The following is a 12,532-nucleotide window of genomic DNA, read 5'->3' on the forward strand; positions in this document are numbered from 1 at the left end:
GGTTATTTACTCAGCTGATCGGCTTTAACGAGCACCTGGAGAGTAATTCAGCCGAACGTTAGAGAATTCATGGCCCAGTAAATGGGAAAACGAATCTGTTGGCACTTGAGATAGATTGAGCTCAGGTGGCCTCACTCCAGGAAACACACCTGACACCTCACACACACACACGGAACTGCACACGGATGTGTGTGGAAAAGCCACGTGTATCCAACAGCCAACGCCAGCCCACGGAGTTGCCGAGATGCCACTCCTGGGTCCTGGTCTGTTGGTGAGGGTGGCAGTTAATACTGACTGTCCACTTGACAGCATCTAGAGTTACCTCTGGATCCATCAGTATGTGGGGGAGTTTCTAGACTGGCTAGCTGAGGTGGGAAGTCCCACAGTAAATGTGGAGAGGGCACCATTTTGTGGGTGGAGGTCCCAGATGAGTTAAAAGGGAGAAAGTGAGCCAAGCACCACCGTTCATTTCTCTTCTTCCCAAATGTGGCACAAGCCACCTCAAGCTTCTACGCCCAAGTGTTCCCCACCACCATAGACAGAATCCTCAAACTCTGAGCCACTGTCTTAGGGTTTCTATTGCTACAAGAAATATAACGAACAAAGGGCAGGTTGGAGAGGAAAGGGTTTATTTGGCTTATACTTCCTTATTGCTGTTCATCTTGACAGAAGGCAGGACTGGAACTCACACAGGGTAGAAGCCTGAAAGCAGGAACTGATGCAGAGGCCATGGAGGGGTGCTGCCTACTGGCTTGTTCGTCATGGCTTACTCAGCCTGCTTTCTTATAGAACCCAGAACTACCAGCCCAGGGATGGCACCACCCACAATAGGCTGGGCCCTTCCCCATTGATTACTGGTTGAGAAAATACCTTAGAGCTGGATCTCATGGAGGCATTTCCTCAATGGAGGCTCCTTCCTCTCTGATGACTCTAGCTATGTCAAATTGACACACAAACCCAGCCAGCATAGTTACTTTTGTTAGATACTAAACTTGAGCCTGTGAGGACATAGATAGCATTAGGTCTCCCAGTAAATATATGAATAAGTGATATCCAGCCGGGAGTGTTGGGGGCCGACTTTTAGTAGAAAGCGGCTATCAGCTTTGCAGCCATCTTGAGCCATATACCCTGACATGAGACTTGGATTACAATAGCCTACAACAGCTGAGAACACTCTGATAATCTTGGTTTAGATACCATGGGTGTGTGAGATTAAAGGTGTGTGAGATTAAAGGTGTGTAATTTAAGAGTATGACTTAGAAGTGTAGAGATCAGATCTAGAGGCAAGACCTAAGGGCATGATTAAAGGTGTGACCAAAAGGCATGGCTTAGAAGTGAGACATATAAAAGGCAGAGGCAGACAGAGAGAATCAGACACTTTTAGGAGACACCTAGAGGAAGAGAGACTGAAGAATAAACGGGATTGAAACACACTCTGTCTGGTCTCCATTCTTCAAGTCCGCCCTCACCCTCTCTCTTGCTGAACCCTGACCCTCGGACCGGAGCGGCAGCTTGGGCCGGGATACAGTGGCCGCCAAACTCGGGGCAGCCCGGACCTCAACATTTTGCTCGGGCCGCGACATTTTTTGGCACCCGAACAGGGACTAGTGCGGATCTCAACATTTTTTGGCTGCCTGAACGTGGGGCTAGTTCGGTTCTCAACACAGGAGCTGAGTGGAGACAAAGATGGGGAAGGAGAGAGGAGCTGAAGCGTGTGTCTTCTGAATCAGCTACTACTGGCCTATGGTCTGTAGTCATTTCCAGCTCCATGTGTGGGTCTCAATGTCATACAAGCTTTTCAACAGCCCTCCTCCAGGAGGCTACTGAGGGTAGATGTTTCAGGAAGGCATCCACAGTTGACAGAGCCTGGGGAAAATCACAGGAGGGAGAGGCATGTGTCATTCACGGAAGCTGAGGGACAAGCGGGTATGTATTTCATGAGGCAGGAATAGGTATACAGCTTTAAACCTCATGTGTGGGCTGACTTAAACCGGAACCCCAGTGGCAGGTAAGACCACATAGCCAATCAGTCAGTCTCCTTTTGATTGATTGATTGACTGATTGATTGAGACTATCTTCGTATAGCTCAGGCAGACCCAAACTTGTCATGCCCCATTCCTGAGATTACAGCCATAAGCCACGATGTTTGTGGAGTCTCCCTCCATTTTCAGAGGGTGTTTTGCCCAACTAGAACAGATAACATGCCCCACCCTGAGAGTCCCTCTAGAGTCTTTCCCTCTGAGCCCCCAGGCTAAGCTGCTTGCTCTCAGCAGAAAAGGGCTGCATCCAGGCCTCTGAGCCTGTGTCTAACAGCGAAGACACTGGACAGTCAAAAGGATCCAGCTCAGAAGCCATTGGAACAGAGTTTTAGCCAGTGGCTGCTTTGAGAAGGCCAATCACTGCATATGAACATTCATGTATGCTGATATTTGTGCACATATCAATGTACATATGCATCATGTGTGTGCATGAATATGTATGTCTTAAATCCTATGCAGAAAGTGTGTTCTGCAGCAAGTATCTCTGACATGAGTCTTGGAGAATAAAAAACAGTCAAGAGCTCTCAGATCACAGGGTCCACATGAGTGGCTATTCTTACCTTCAGTGCCATAGGTCTGAGGCATGGCGGCTGCTCTTCCAAACCATCTTTAAAGGTGCAGACAGCCTACTGAGATGGGTGGCTTCCAGTGAATGATGATCTAAGAAGTCTCAGAGACCTCAGAGCAGGGGTCGTTGAGTTTGGGCAGAGGGAACCTGACCTCAGCAGCTATGCGGCTTTATGACATGGTGTTGGGGTTCAAGGACCACAGCTGTGCACCAGAGGACAAAGCCAGCATCCTCTAAACGGGAGAGTGCTAGGGAGTTAAAATCTGCCCTTGGGGCAGTCACCTGACCACAGTGGCGTAACACCCAGACATCAAAATTTAGCATCCTGGGAGTCTTTGAGACATACTTTTTGCTGGGTTAAAGATACTGTTTTCTGTCAGAGATAGCCACTCACAAAGCCATTGAGAAATGTCTGTCCTGGGGCCTCAACATGTCCCTGTGGATGGGTCTTCTCAGGTACCTGATCTGGCAAAGCTGGGCCTGACTTGTGTTGGCAGCCTTACTGTGTCTGAAGGATGATGCTTCAGCTATACTTTGAGAAGTACCTGAGCTACCTCAGAAAGCCTGGAGGAACCTGGACAGTGGAATGCTGTTGGTGGTGTCAGAGCATCTGAGGTGAAGAATGTCCTCTGCTGCTGTACTTCTGGGACATGTAAATGTGGCCCCACCAGGACCACTAGGGTCAGACCCCTTGATGGTGGGCCCAGACCTAATAGTGTAAAATGTCCCCCAGAGATTGATACACTGAGTCACAGGCAGATCTGGATTCGGGAAAAGCTGTGAAGAGCTGTGAAGGCCCTGGAAAGAGGTGCCTTGAGGGTACACACGGCTCTCTGCCCAGCCCTGAATGTGCTAGCATGTGTGTGTGTGTGTGTGTGTGTGTGTGTGTGTGTGTGCGCGCTCATCATAGGTGCAGGCATCAGAACAGATTTGATGGGATGCCACCTTGTCAGATTGGACAATGGTGTCATTGCCATTACAGATGGAGTATCATCTTTACAGGGTACTTCTCAAAGTCAGCTCAGCAGAGACCTGGGGATGAAACTCCAAGTGATTCACATCTGGGCAAAAGGCCAAAGCCCCAGGTGCAGATATGACCTGCTGTGCACTCATCCCGCTTAGAGGATGTTGCCGGCTTTGTTCTCAGGTGCACAGCTGTGGGCTCTGGGCCCTGACACCCTGCCATGAAGCTGCTGAGGTCAGGTCCCCTTCTTCCCAACTCAACAGCTCATCCCACACTTAGTTCTAAGCAACAGGTCCTGGGTTCCTTGTCAGTGAATGGATGGGCATCCCTTGTATAAATGCTACTCCAGTGAGGGTAGAGTGGAGGAAGGTTGAGTCCTACTCGGATCTGAGCAGAGCTGGGCATCAAGGTAGCCCTGACAAAGGGAGAAATGGCTTTAGAACCCCATAGGCACAGCAAGAATGATAACTTTCTATAGCATATATAGAATTACAACGTGATGGTAAGGCCTTATTGCTGAAGACTGTAATATATGTCTCACTGAACATGGAGGAGTCGAGCTGGTGCCTAACTAGAGTTTGCATCCCTACCGAGCAGTGTTCACAGTACTGGAAAGTATTCTGCACACTACCAGAGAAGAAAGGTAAACACCAACCCAGCTACAAACCCTGTGATCCATGACGGTGACCTGCCCGTGATATGTGCAATAGTAGAAAGAATGTGAGAATGACCCATCGCTATCTGATCAGATTTAAGGCTCATTCCATGAGCTGGAACCCATGCCCAGCACTGCTCAGGTGGCCGAGAACCTGAGACTGGGGGAACCTAAGGGAAGTGCCATTGTTCTGCTAAAGGAGCACAACAATACAATGACTCCTAACGACAGTCTGCTGAACTCATAGAGCACTGTGTTGCCCAGCCAGCATCAGAGATGGCTCCTCCGGCAGGGGATGGAAACCAATACAGGGGACTCAAAACTCGACAATGTGCAGAAGGTGAGAGACTTTGGAGCACTCGGTCCCAAATGGGATGTCTCCATCAAACCCCTCCCCTCAGGGCTCTGAGAACCCTACAGAACACTCTGAGAGCTACAGGGGAAGCAGGACAGCAAGGAAACAGTTCCAGACACACAGGACTGAAGCACAGAGGAACTCACAGAGACTGTGGCAGCTTACAGGCCCAAGCCGGATAGGATACCAGGGCTGAGAGGGGGAAACGGACATGAGTTCTCACCCCTAACCAAGAAGCTATCTCCAATTGACAATCATTTGCAAGGGAAAGACTAGTTTGCTCCAATTGCATCTCACTGGGCATACGCACCACAGTTAAGGGTAAATTCCATGCCATGGCCAATACAATACAAACCCAATGGTATCTTTATAGGTTTTTTTCCCCCCATATTGCTTGTTTTGGATTTTTTTTTTTTACCAGTCTTTTGCTTGTATATTATGATTTCCAATTTTGTGGTTTTTATGGGTTTTTCATTTCTTGATTTTTGTTTATTTGTTGTTGTTGTTTGGAAGACAGGGGTTTTTCTGTGTAGTCCTGGCTGTCCTGGACAAAGCTGGCCTTGAACTCAGAAATTCACCTGCCTCCGTCTCCTGAGTACTGGGATTAAAGGCCACCACCACCAGTTTTGGGGGGGGTTGCCTGTTTGTTTTATAAAGGGAAAAAGAAGAACATGTGTGATTGGATGAGTGGGGTGGGGAGGTGGGGAGAGCCTAGGAGGAGATAACAGAGGGAAAACCTGTGATCTGAATAGAATGCATGAAACGATTTATCTTCAACTTAAAAATAAGGGCAAATCATGTATATGTAAAATCTCTCTCTCTCTCTCTCTCTCTAAATATTCACATTCATGAACAGTAGGGTTTCCAGCAGTCTCTGAAGAACCCTCTCCAAGTTTCTTCTACAAGCATCAGGAGGAAAAGGATGAAGCTGCCACATGAGCAGGCTCCGGTGTCTTCTTCGCCTTTTAAACAAGAACACAAAGAGATCCACCTTCTCTTGCTGCAAAGGGACCGCCCTTGAGTTCTTTAGGGTGAGGATCGAGCGCCCCCTTGTGGTGATGATTCCTACACTGCACTGTCAGTATGCGGACCTTTAGAAATCAAGTCCTTTCAAGGGTCCTCAAGTTACTATACACACCAGAGATTTCAATTGTTTCCAGTGTTAGAAAAAAAATAATACACTGTCCTGAGCTGGTGCTGTAGGAGGGGTATAACTCGGCGGTGTAACATGTTTGCCTAGCGTTCATGAAGCCCTGTGTTGACTCCCCAGGACCACATACAGTTTGCAAGTCTATAATCGCAACATCCAGGATCTGGAAGCAGGAGAATTTGAAGTTCAAGGTTATTCTCAATTGCACAATGAGTTAGAAGCCAGTCTGGGATACATAAGACCTTGTCTGAAAACAAAACAAAACACCCAACCAACCAAGTAAATAAACAAAACCTAGCAACATTAAGAAAAGAAAAGAAACGGGACCTGCTTTATACCGGTGCATATTGGCATCGCTGTACTTCAGCCTGTTGAATCAAATAAGATCTTCTGAAAATAATTTCACCAGCATTTCCTATGTTTTACTGGGAAGACCACAGTTGTACCTAGGGCTCATGGTGTTTATATTACAGAGTTTAATCCCACCGAGCCTCATTGCAAGCTTTGGCTGGACTTACTGGGAAGAAAATGGGTCTTTGGCTATTTGACCAAGGCTGGGGCAAATAGAGTCACAGAGTGGGGAAGTGGACCCTTTTGGTCTCTCTCTGCCTGTATCAAGAATAAATCTGTTTCTTAGAGTCCTGACCAGGCCCTGAGGCACCGAAGCAGAGCCGACTCTGGAAATCTCCAAAACATGAGGGAACAGTGTGAGCAGCGTGTGATCACCCAGTACCTGACACACAAGCCATTTGCTTTGCTACATGTCTGACAGTCAGTGTGGATGCCATGCTGTGGGCTGCACTACACATAACTCTGGCTGGGTGGTCCCCTGGCATCAAGGTGGCCACTGCCCTGTGGGAGCTAGTCACTGCAATAGAATTCCCTACCCTCACAGGCCCTTTAGGGACTCTTTAGTGTTCTGTGGTTGCCACTGGAGATGAGCCCACCTCCTTGTGTGTCTAAGAGGAGGAGTGAGACCCCGTTTCCCCCAATTCTGAAAATGATTGTTCCATCTGTCCATGGCTTAGTGCCGTTAACACATTATTTTTCTTTGGCCTCAGTTGCATGATCTGACACCGCAGGCATCCCAATGGGCTGTTGGGACTTTAGAACTTCATGCTCCTTAACTGTGACAATCCTCTGTATGTGGAGAAAATATCGCCTCTACTTACTCTTGTCAAGAATACCATCAAATTTAAGTTTCAACCTGACAGGATCTAAAACCACCCAGAAGACAAAGCTTTGGGTATGTCTGTGAGGAAATCTCTAGACTGGGTTAACTGGGTTGATTAATTATTGTCCTAAATGTGGGCAGTACGGTTCCCCGAAAATGAGAGCACAAGCCGGAAACTTGGTTTATTTCCACTTACAGCCCAGGAGGATGCAACCATGGTGGAGGGGACTCAGGCCGCAGGAGCAGGAGGCAGAGGTCATAACACCCCCAGTTAGTAAGCAGACAGGGAACAAGAAGTGAGGTTTAAATCTCCAGGCCTGCCCCCCAGTTTCAACTACTTCCTCCAGTGAGGCTCCGCCCCCTAAGGGTTCCAAAACCGCCACTGGCGGGGGACTAAGTGTCCAAATAAAAGAGCTTAAAGGAGAATTTCATATTCTATCCACAACACCGTGGATGCCTCGCACACTAGGAGAAGATGGTATACGGTTCATTAGTCTGGAGATTCTCATGAAAAACAAGTAAACAATGTGGTAAGTTTAAGTTACGAGGGTGCAAACGTAAACCAGTATGGCAGGGTGCAGGCGGTCAGCCTCTGAGAAGAACCACAGCCAGGTATTTGAACTAAGGAGTTGGAAGTTCAGAGGCTTTGCCATGGGTCAAATGTGGTGTGTTTGAGGAAGAGGACGTGGCAGTGTGGATGGAGAAGGGCCTAAGCAGTAGGAGGTGGGAGTCAGAGGTGAGTGACAGCTCCCATCTGTGTTAGTTAGATACTCTGCCAGTGCTGTGGGAGCTGAGGCAAGGGGAAGACACAACAGAGCTCAGCCTGCAAGAGGGATCCTTGGGCTGCTGGCAGGAGCAGGGAACTGGAGACCCTTTAAAGGCATGGAAGGATGTTAAGGCGTGAATGCGCTAAGCGTGGGTGAGTGGTCTCTGAGGTCTAGGGATCAGAGCTTGCCCACGGCCAAGGGGAAACAGGCTCAGGATGCCTCAGGTTTCTGTGTGGTTAAAGACACTGGGGGAAATACTGCTTTTGTAGGGAGGGGGTGAGGGGTGGGAGCAGAAGGAGTGGAGGGAGGGCCCTATGTTAGATGTATTATGTCAGGTATATGCTAAATTCAAATAGGCATGTCAGTAAGTAGCTCAGCACCTGGCAGCTGGAGAACCAGCAAGATGGGGGACACTGGAGCACCTTCAAACATCCTTTCTGGACATACTGATCGCTGATAGTTAGGGTTTTTATTGCTGCAACAAAAAGCAAGTTGGGGGAGGGGAGAATTTATTGGGCTTACACTTCCATATTGCTGTTCATCATCAAGGGAAATCAGAACAGAAACCTGGAGAAGCAGAAGCTGATGCAGAGGCCATGGAGGGGTGCTGCTTACTGGGTTTCTTCCCCTGGGTTTCTTCAGCCTTTCTTATAGAAAGAACCCAGGACCACCAGTCCAGGATCACACCACCCACAATGGCTGGACTTTCTCCTACTAATTAAAAAAAAAAATTCCTTAGAGCTAGATCTTATGGAGCATTTTCTCAGCTGAGGTGCCCTCCTTTTAGATAACGTTAGTTTGTGTGTCAAGTTGACACGAGACTCGGCAGCAAAGGTGTCCATCTTTCTTGGTAGTCCCGATCGTGATCAAAGCCCCTGATGGCCCTAAGTGGTCTGTCATAGTTTGAACATGTTTGGCCTTAGGGAGTGGCACTATTTGGAGGTGTGGTCTTGTTGGAGTAGGTGAGTCACTGTGGGTGTGGGCTTTACATCCCTCATCCTAGCTGCCTGGAAGCCAGTCTTCTGCTAGCAGCCTTCAGATGAAGATGTAGAACTCCCAGCTCTGCCTGCACCATGCCTGCCTGAACACTACCTTGATAATGCCCCCACCTTGATGATAATGGACTGAACTTCTGAACCTGTAAGCCAGTCCCAATTAAATGTCCTTTTTAAGACTTGCTTGGCAATGGTGTCTGTTCACATCAGTAAAACCTTAAGACATGGTCCAAGAGTCCATTTTCTTTGAGAGCAGAGGTCAGCCCTGACTTTGACCAATGAGATGTGCAGTTTGGGGACAGTTCTTAGTTCTAAAACCATGCATAAAGCTGTCCTCCCTGTAGATTTTGGAATGTATCCTCATACTGCTGCAGCATCTTTGATGTCCGCAGAAGAAGCTGCCCTGTTGGTAGCAGGGCAAGGACATGGAGAGGGTATTTGAGGACATCACTGGCCTCTACTGTCTGCAGGCAGAAGACCCAATATACCGCTAGCAGCCCACCCAAGTGTAGGCTGAGGTTTTTCAGGTTGGGTCATGATCATGGAATTATAAGCTCCATGATTAAGTACACTCACAGGTATGAACCTGGGAAGACTACCTAGAAAGACAGCGCAAACACAGAGGGTCCTTTAAGGATTAGGGGTGATGGAGAGGCCAGCAGTGGACCCTGGAGGAAGGTGCATGTTAAGCTGACAAAGTCTGAGGATTTGGTGCACCAATAGCTTCCATCCATGTGGATCCTCAACCCTTACCATGTTTCTATGGGAAAACTTTGAAGCATAGGCCCCACCTACTCATCTCTTCTAGGAAGCCTCTTTACGTTTGCTTGGCCTGGTTAAGATGCCTATACCTGCCAGTGAGTCACAGGCCAGTCTCCACTGAACAGGTGCTGGCTGAGAACACTTCCATTAAGACCTTAGGAGTACCATGCCCCGAGAGAGGCAAGTAAACTATCTTAACCTTTTGCTGTGGACAGTCTCAGGGGGCCTGTTAATGTGTACTCATGAAGGCTCTAAGGGTGGTGGCTTCCGCACTAGCAGCCTAAGGGCCTTGTGCTGTCAGTTTCCTTTTCTGTGGCTGTCCAAGTTCTGTTAGATCCTGTGCCCTGTCCTCAAGATGGCTGTCCTTAGTCTCTGCCATTCTCTTATCTTAAACCAAGATCCCCCAGATAAAGGAGGTAATTTCCAGAGAGTTATGATGGGAGGCAGACCCTTCAAAAAGCTCCCACACATCTCCTTAGTTCCCTGTCAGGTGGTTGTTGGTTTGCCCTAAGGCAAGCAGAGTAGTGGGGAGTGGGGGGTGGGAGGGAACCCAGTGAGAATGGTGACCACACAGATGCTCAGAGAACTGCTGGTGGGTAGTGAGTTAAGGAGCTGCTTGGGGGAGGGGCTTCCAAATGTTTATCTTGACTGCTGAACGGGCCCAGGAAGTAGACACTGCTAAAATCTTATCTGGGGAAAAAAAAAGATAGAGCAGGTTTCCAGGGATCAAACTCATGAATCCGAGACTATCCAGGAGAACCTGCTCTAGCAGAGGTCATCTGACAGCAGAGCATCACTGAGCTCTTCTCTCATGATTCCTAGTCATGGATTTCAGATCAATAAATTATAACGTCCAAGAATGCAAGAATAATTAACAGACCATGGGCTGGTGAGATGGCTCAGCAGGTAAGGGAGCCTGCCACCAAGCCTGACTATTGAGTTCAATACCTAAAACTAACTGGGGGAGAGACAGAACTGACTCCTGAAAGTTGTCCTCTGACATCTGCACCCACTTCCTAAATAAATAAATAAATGTAAAATAAGAAAAGTGAAAAAAAAAAAAACAGTAAGAAATAGGAGACAAAAAAATAAAATGGCAATCACTGTAATTACAAATGTGCTATGTTCAGCAGAACTCGGCAGAGTGGAATGGGCATATCCATATCCTGTCTGAAAACTCACTTCAGATATGATGATATAGGTGGATCGAAAAGGAAAAAGAAAAAACAGTGAGTGCACCATACAAGCCAGAAAAAAAAAAAAAAAAAAAAAAAAAAAAACCAAAGGAAAAGAAAAAAGCAGAAAATAGTCTATTAACATCAAATAAAGCAAGTTCAGAGCAAAGAAAATGAGTAGGGTCCAAGGTGTGTGTGTGTGTGGGGGGGTCATTAACAATAGAGGAATAGATCCAGCAAACCTGAACATGTATGCATCAAACAACAAAGCATCAAAAATATGTAAAGCAAAAGCCTAACAATGCTGGAAAGAGAAACAGCAAAGCACAGGAATAGGCACATCTGTTACTACAGCTGTTAGTCCACCTACAGCAAGAGACAGAACTAGACAGTCAGCAAGGTCAAAGAACCACCAACACCCTTATCCAAGAGGATGCAGGTGACATGTGTACAACCTTTACCAAGGTTGTACCATACCTGGTCCTAACAGCCCTCACAATTTGCAAGAGAACTGAAAGCACAGTGGCCACAATGGGGTCATTTTTAACAGAACGACAACAGAGACCCCCAGCTAGTTGGAACAGCACACTTCTAAATGATTCACAGTACAAAGAGGACACTGCCAAGGACACCAAACATACATAGACCTAGGATGCAATCAAGAGGAAGTTACAGCGTACATTAGAATGCCTGATCTTCAGTTATACCTCCACATCTTAAACTAGAAAAACCACAAAAAACCCAAAACAAACAGAAGAGGAACTGGAGACTAGCGTCCCCAACTGCACTGATTTGACTGTCAGGCCTGAGGTTTCCATGGACTTGTTAGCTTCTTCTCTGAAGAGTCCATGGCCAACGCCCTATCTCACTACTCAACAGCTACTACTGTGTTGAGGGAGTCAACAGCATGTCAAGTCGCATGTCCATGGCTGGTCAGAAAAGACTATGCCCTTTGCAAATTTGGCTCTGATACTTCTCTTGATGTGAACTCCAGTGGTCCCAGGGCACCAGCCACACAGCAGGCCTTGTGCAGGAGGGTACTAAGTTCTGCACTGTTTTATAATTTTATCACTGGGGAAAAGCCTGCCTACTCCATTATACTGAAGACACCTCTAGTGTCCCATAGTCACTACTAGGCTGGGTGGGCCTAGAGAAGACAGCTTTACAATTAAATAGGTGCCTTCCCTGCACACCTTGGAGCAGTGACTCCTAGGGAACCAGGTCTTCCCACCAGTGCAAGTCATGCAGCCCAAATTGTTTGGAAGGAACAAGTGTGGACGAGTTAGGGGGTATGTGGAGAGCGGAGGACAAGCTGAGCTTGCTTCCTCCACCTCTACTTCTGCCACAGTCCCTCTGCTGCTGCCGGAGCTCCCAAAACTTCACAGCTCCATCCTTAGAACAAGATGTGGTAAACCTCATGCTTCTATGTCAGCACACGCTGCAAATGGGCTCATATCAAATACCAAACTGCAGTGTAGAAGACCTTGAGTGCCCCAGAACATATGGATCTGCCATGACCCTGTGCTCAAGCAGACCATTCTGAGTGTGTGTTGTTCAGCTTGGACCCCATTTATAAATACAGCCTCTCAACACCCATGGCCCTGACCACCCAGCTAGCTCCATGAAGACAGGCTCAGCTCATCTGGCGAAGCCACCTAAACACGTGTTGTCTCGTGATCATTCCGAGATGTGCTGACTCTAAGCACAGGGAGACCGGAGGCACCCTTTTCTGTTTTCTTCTTACAGGGCCCTGCCGAGTCAGGAAAAAGCCCACAGCCTTTCATTTAAGTAGGCTGAACAGCTTACCTGGCTGAGGACAAGCTTGTATCCAGTCAGCTCTCCACATTACTCTATCAACTGCTTTTTCCAGTGATTTGGGAAGGAGAATCTTAAGATGTGGAGAAAGCAAAGAACAAGCTAGTTCATTT

This window comes from Arvicanthis niloticus, chromosome 8 (assembly GCF_011762505.2).
Source record: "Arvicanthis niloticus isolate mArvNil1 chromosome 8, mArvNil1.pat.X, whole genome shotgun sequence".
NCBI classification, from domain to species: domain Eukaryota; kingdom Metazoa; phylum Chordata; class Mammalia; order Rodentia; family Muridae; genus Arvicanthis; species Arvicanthis niloticus.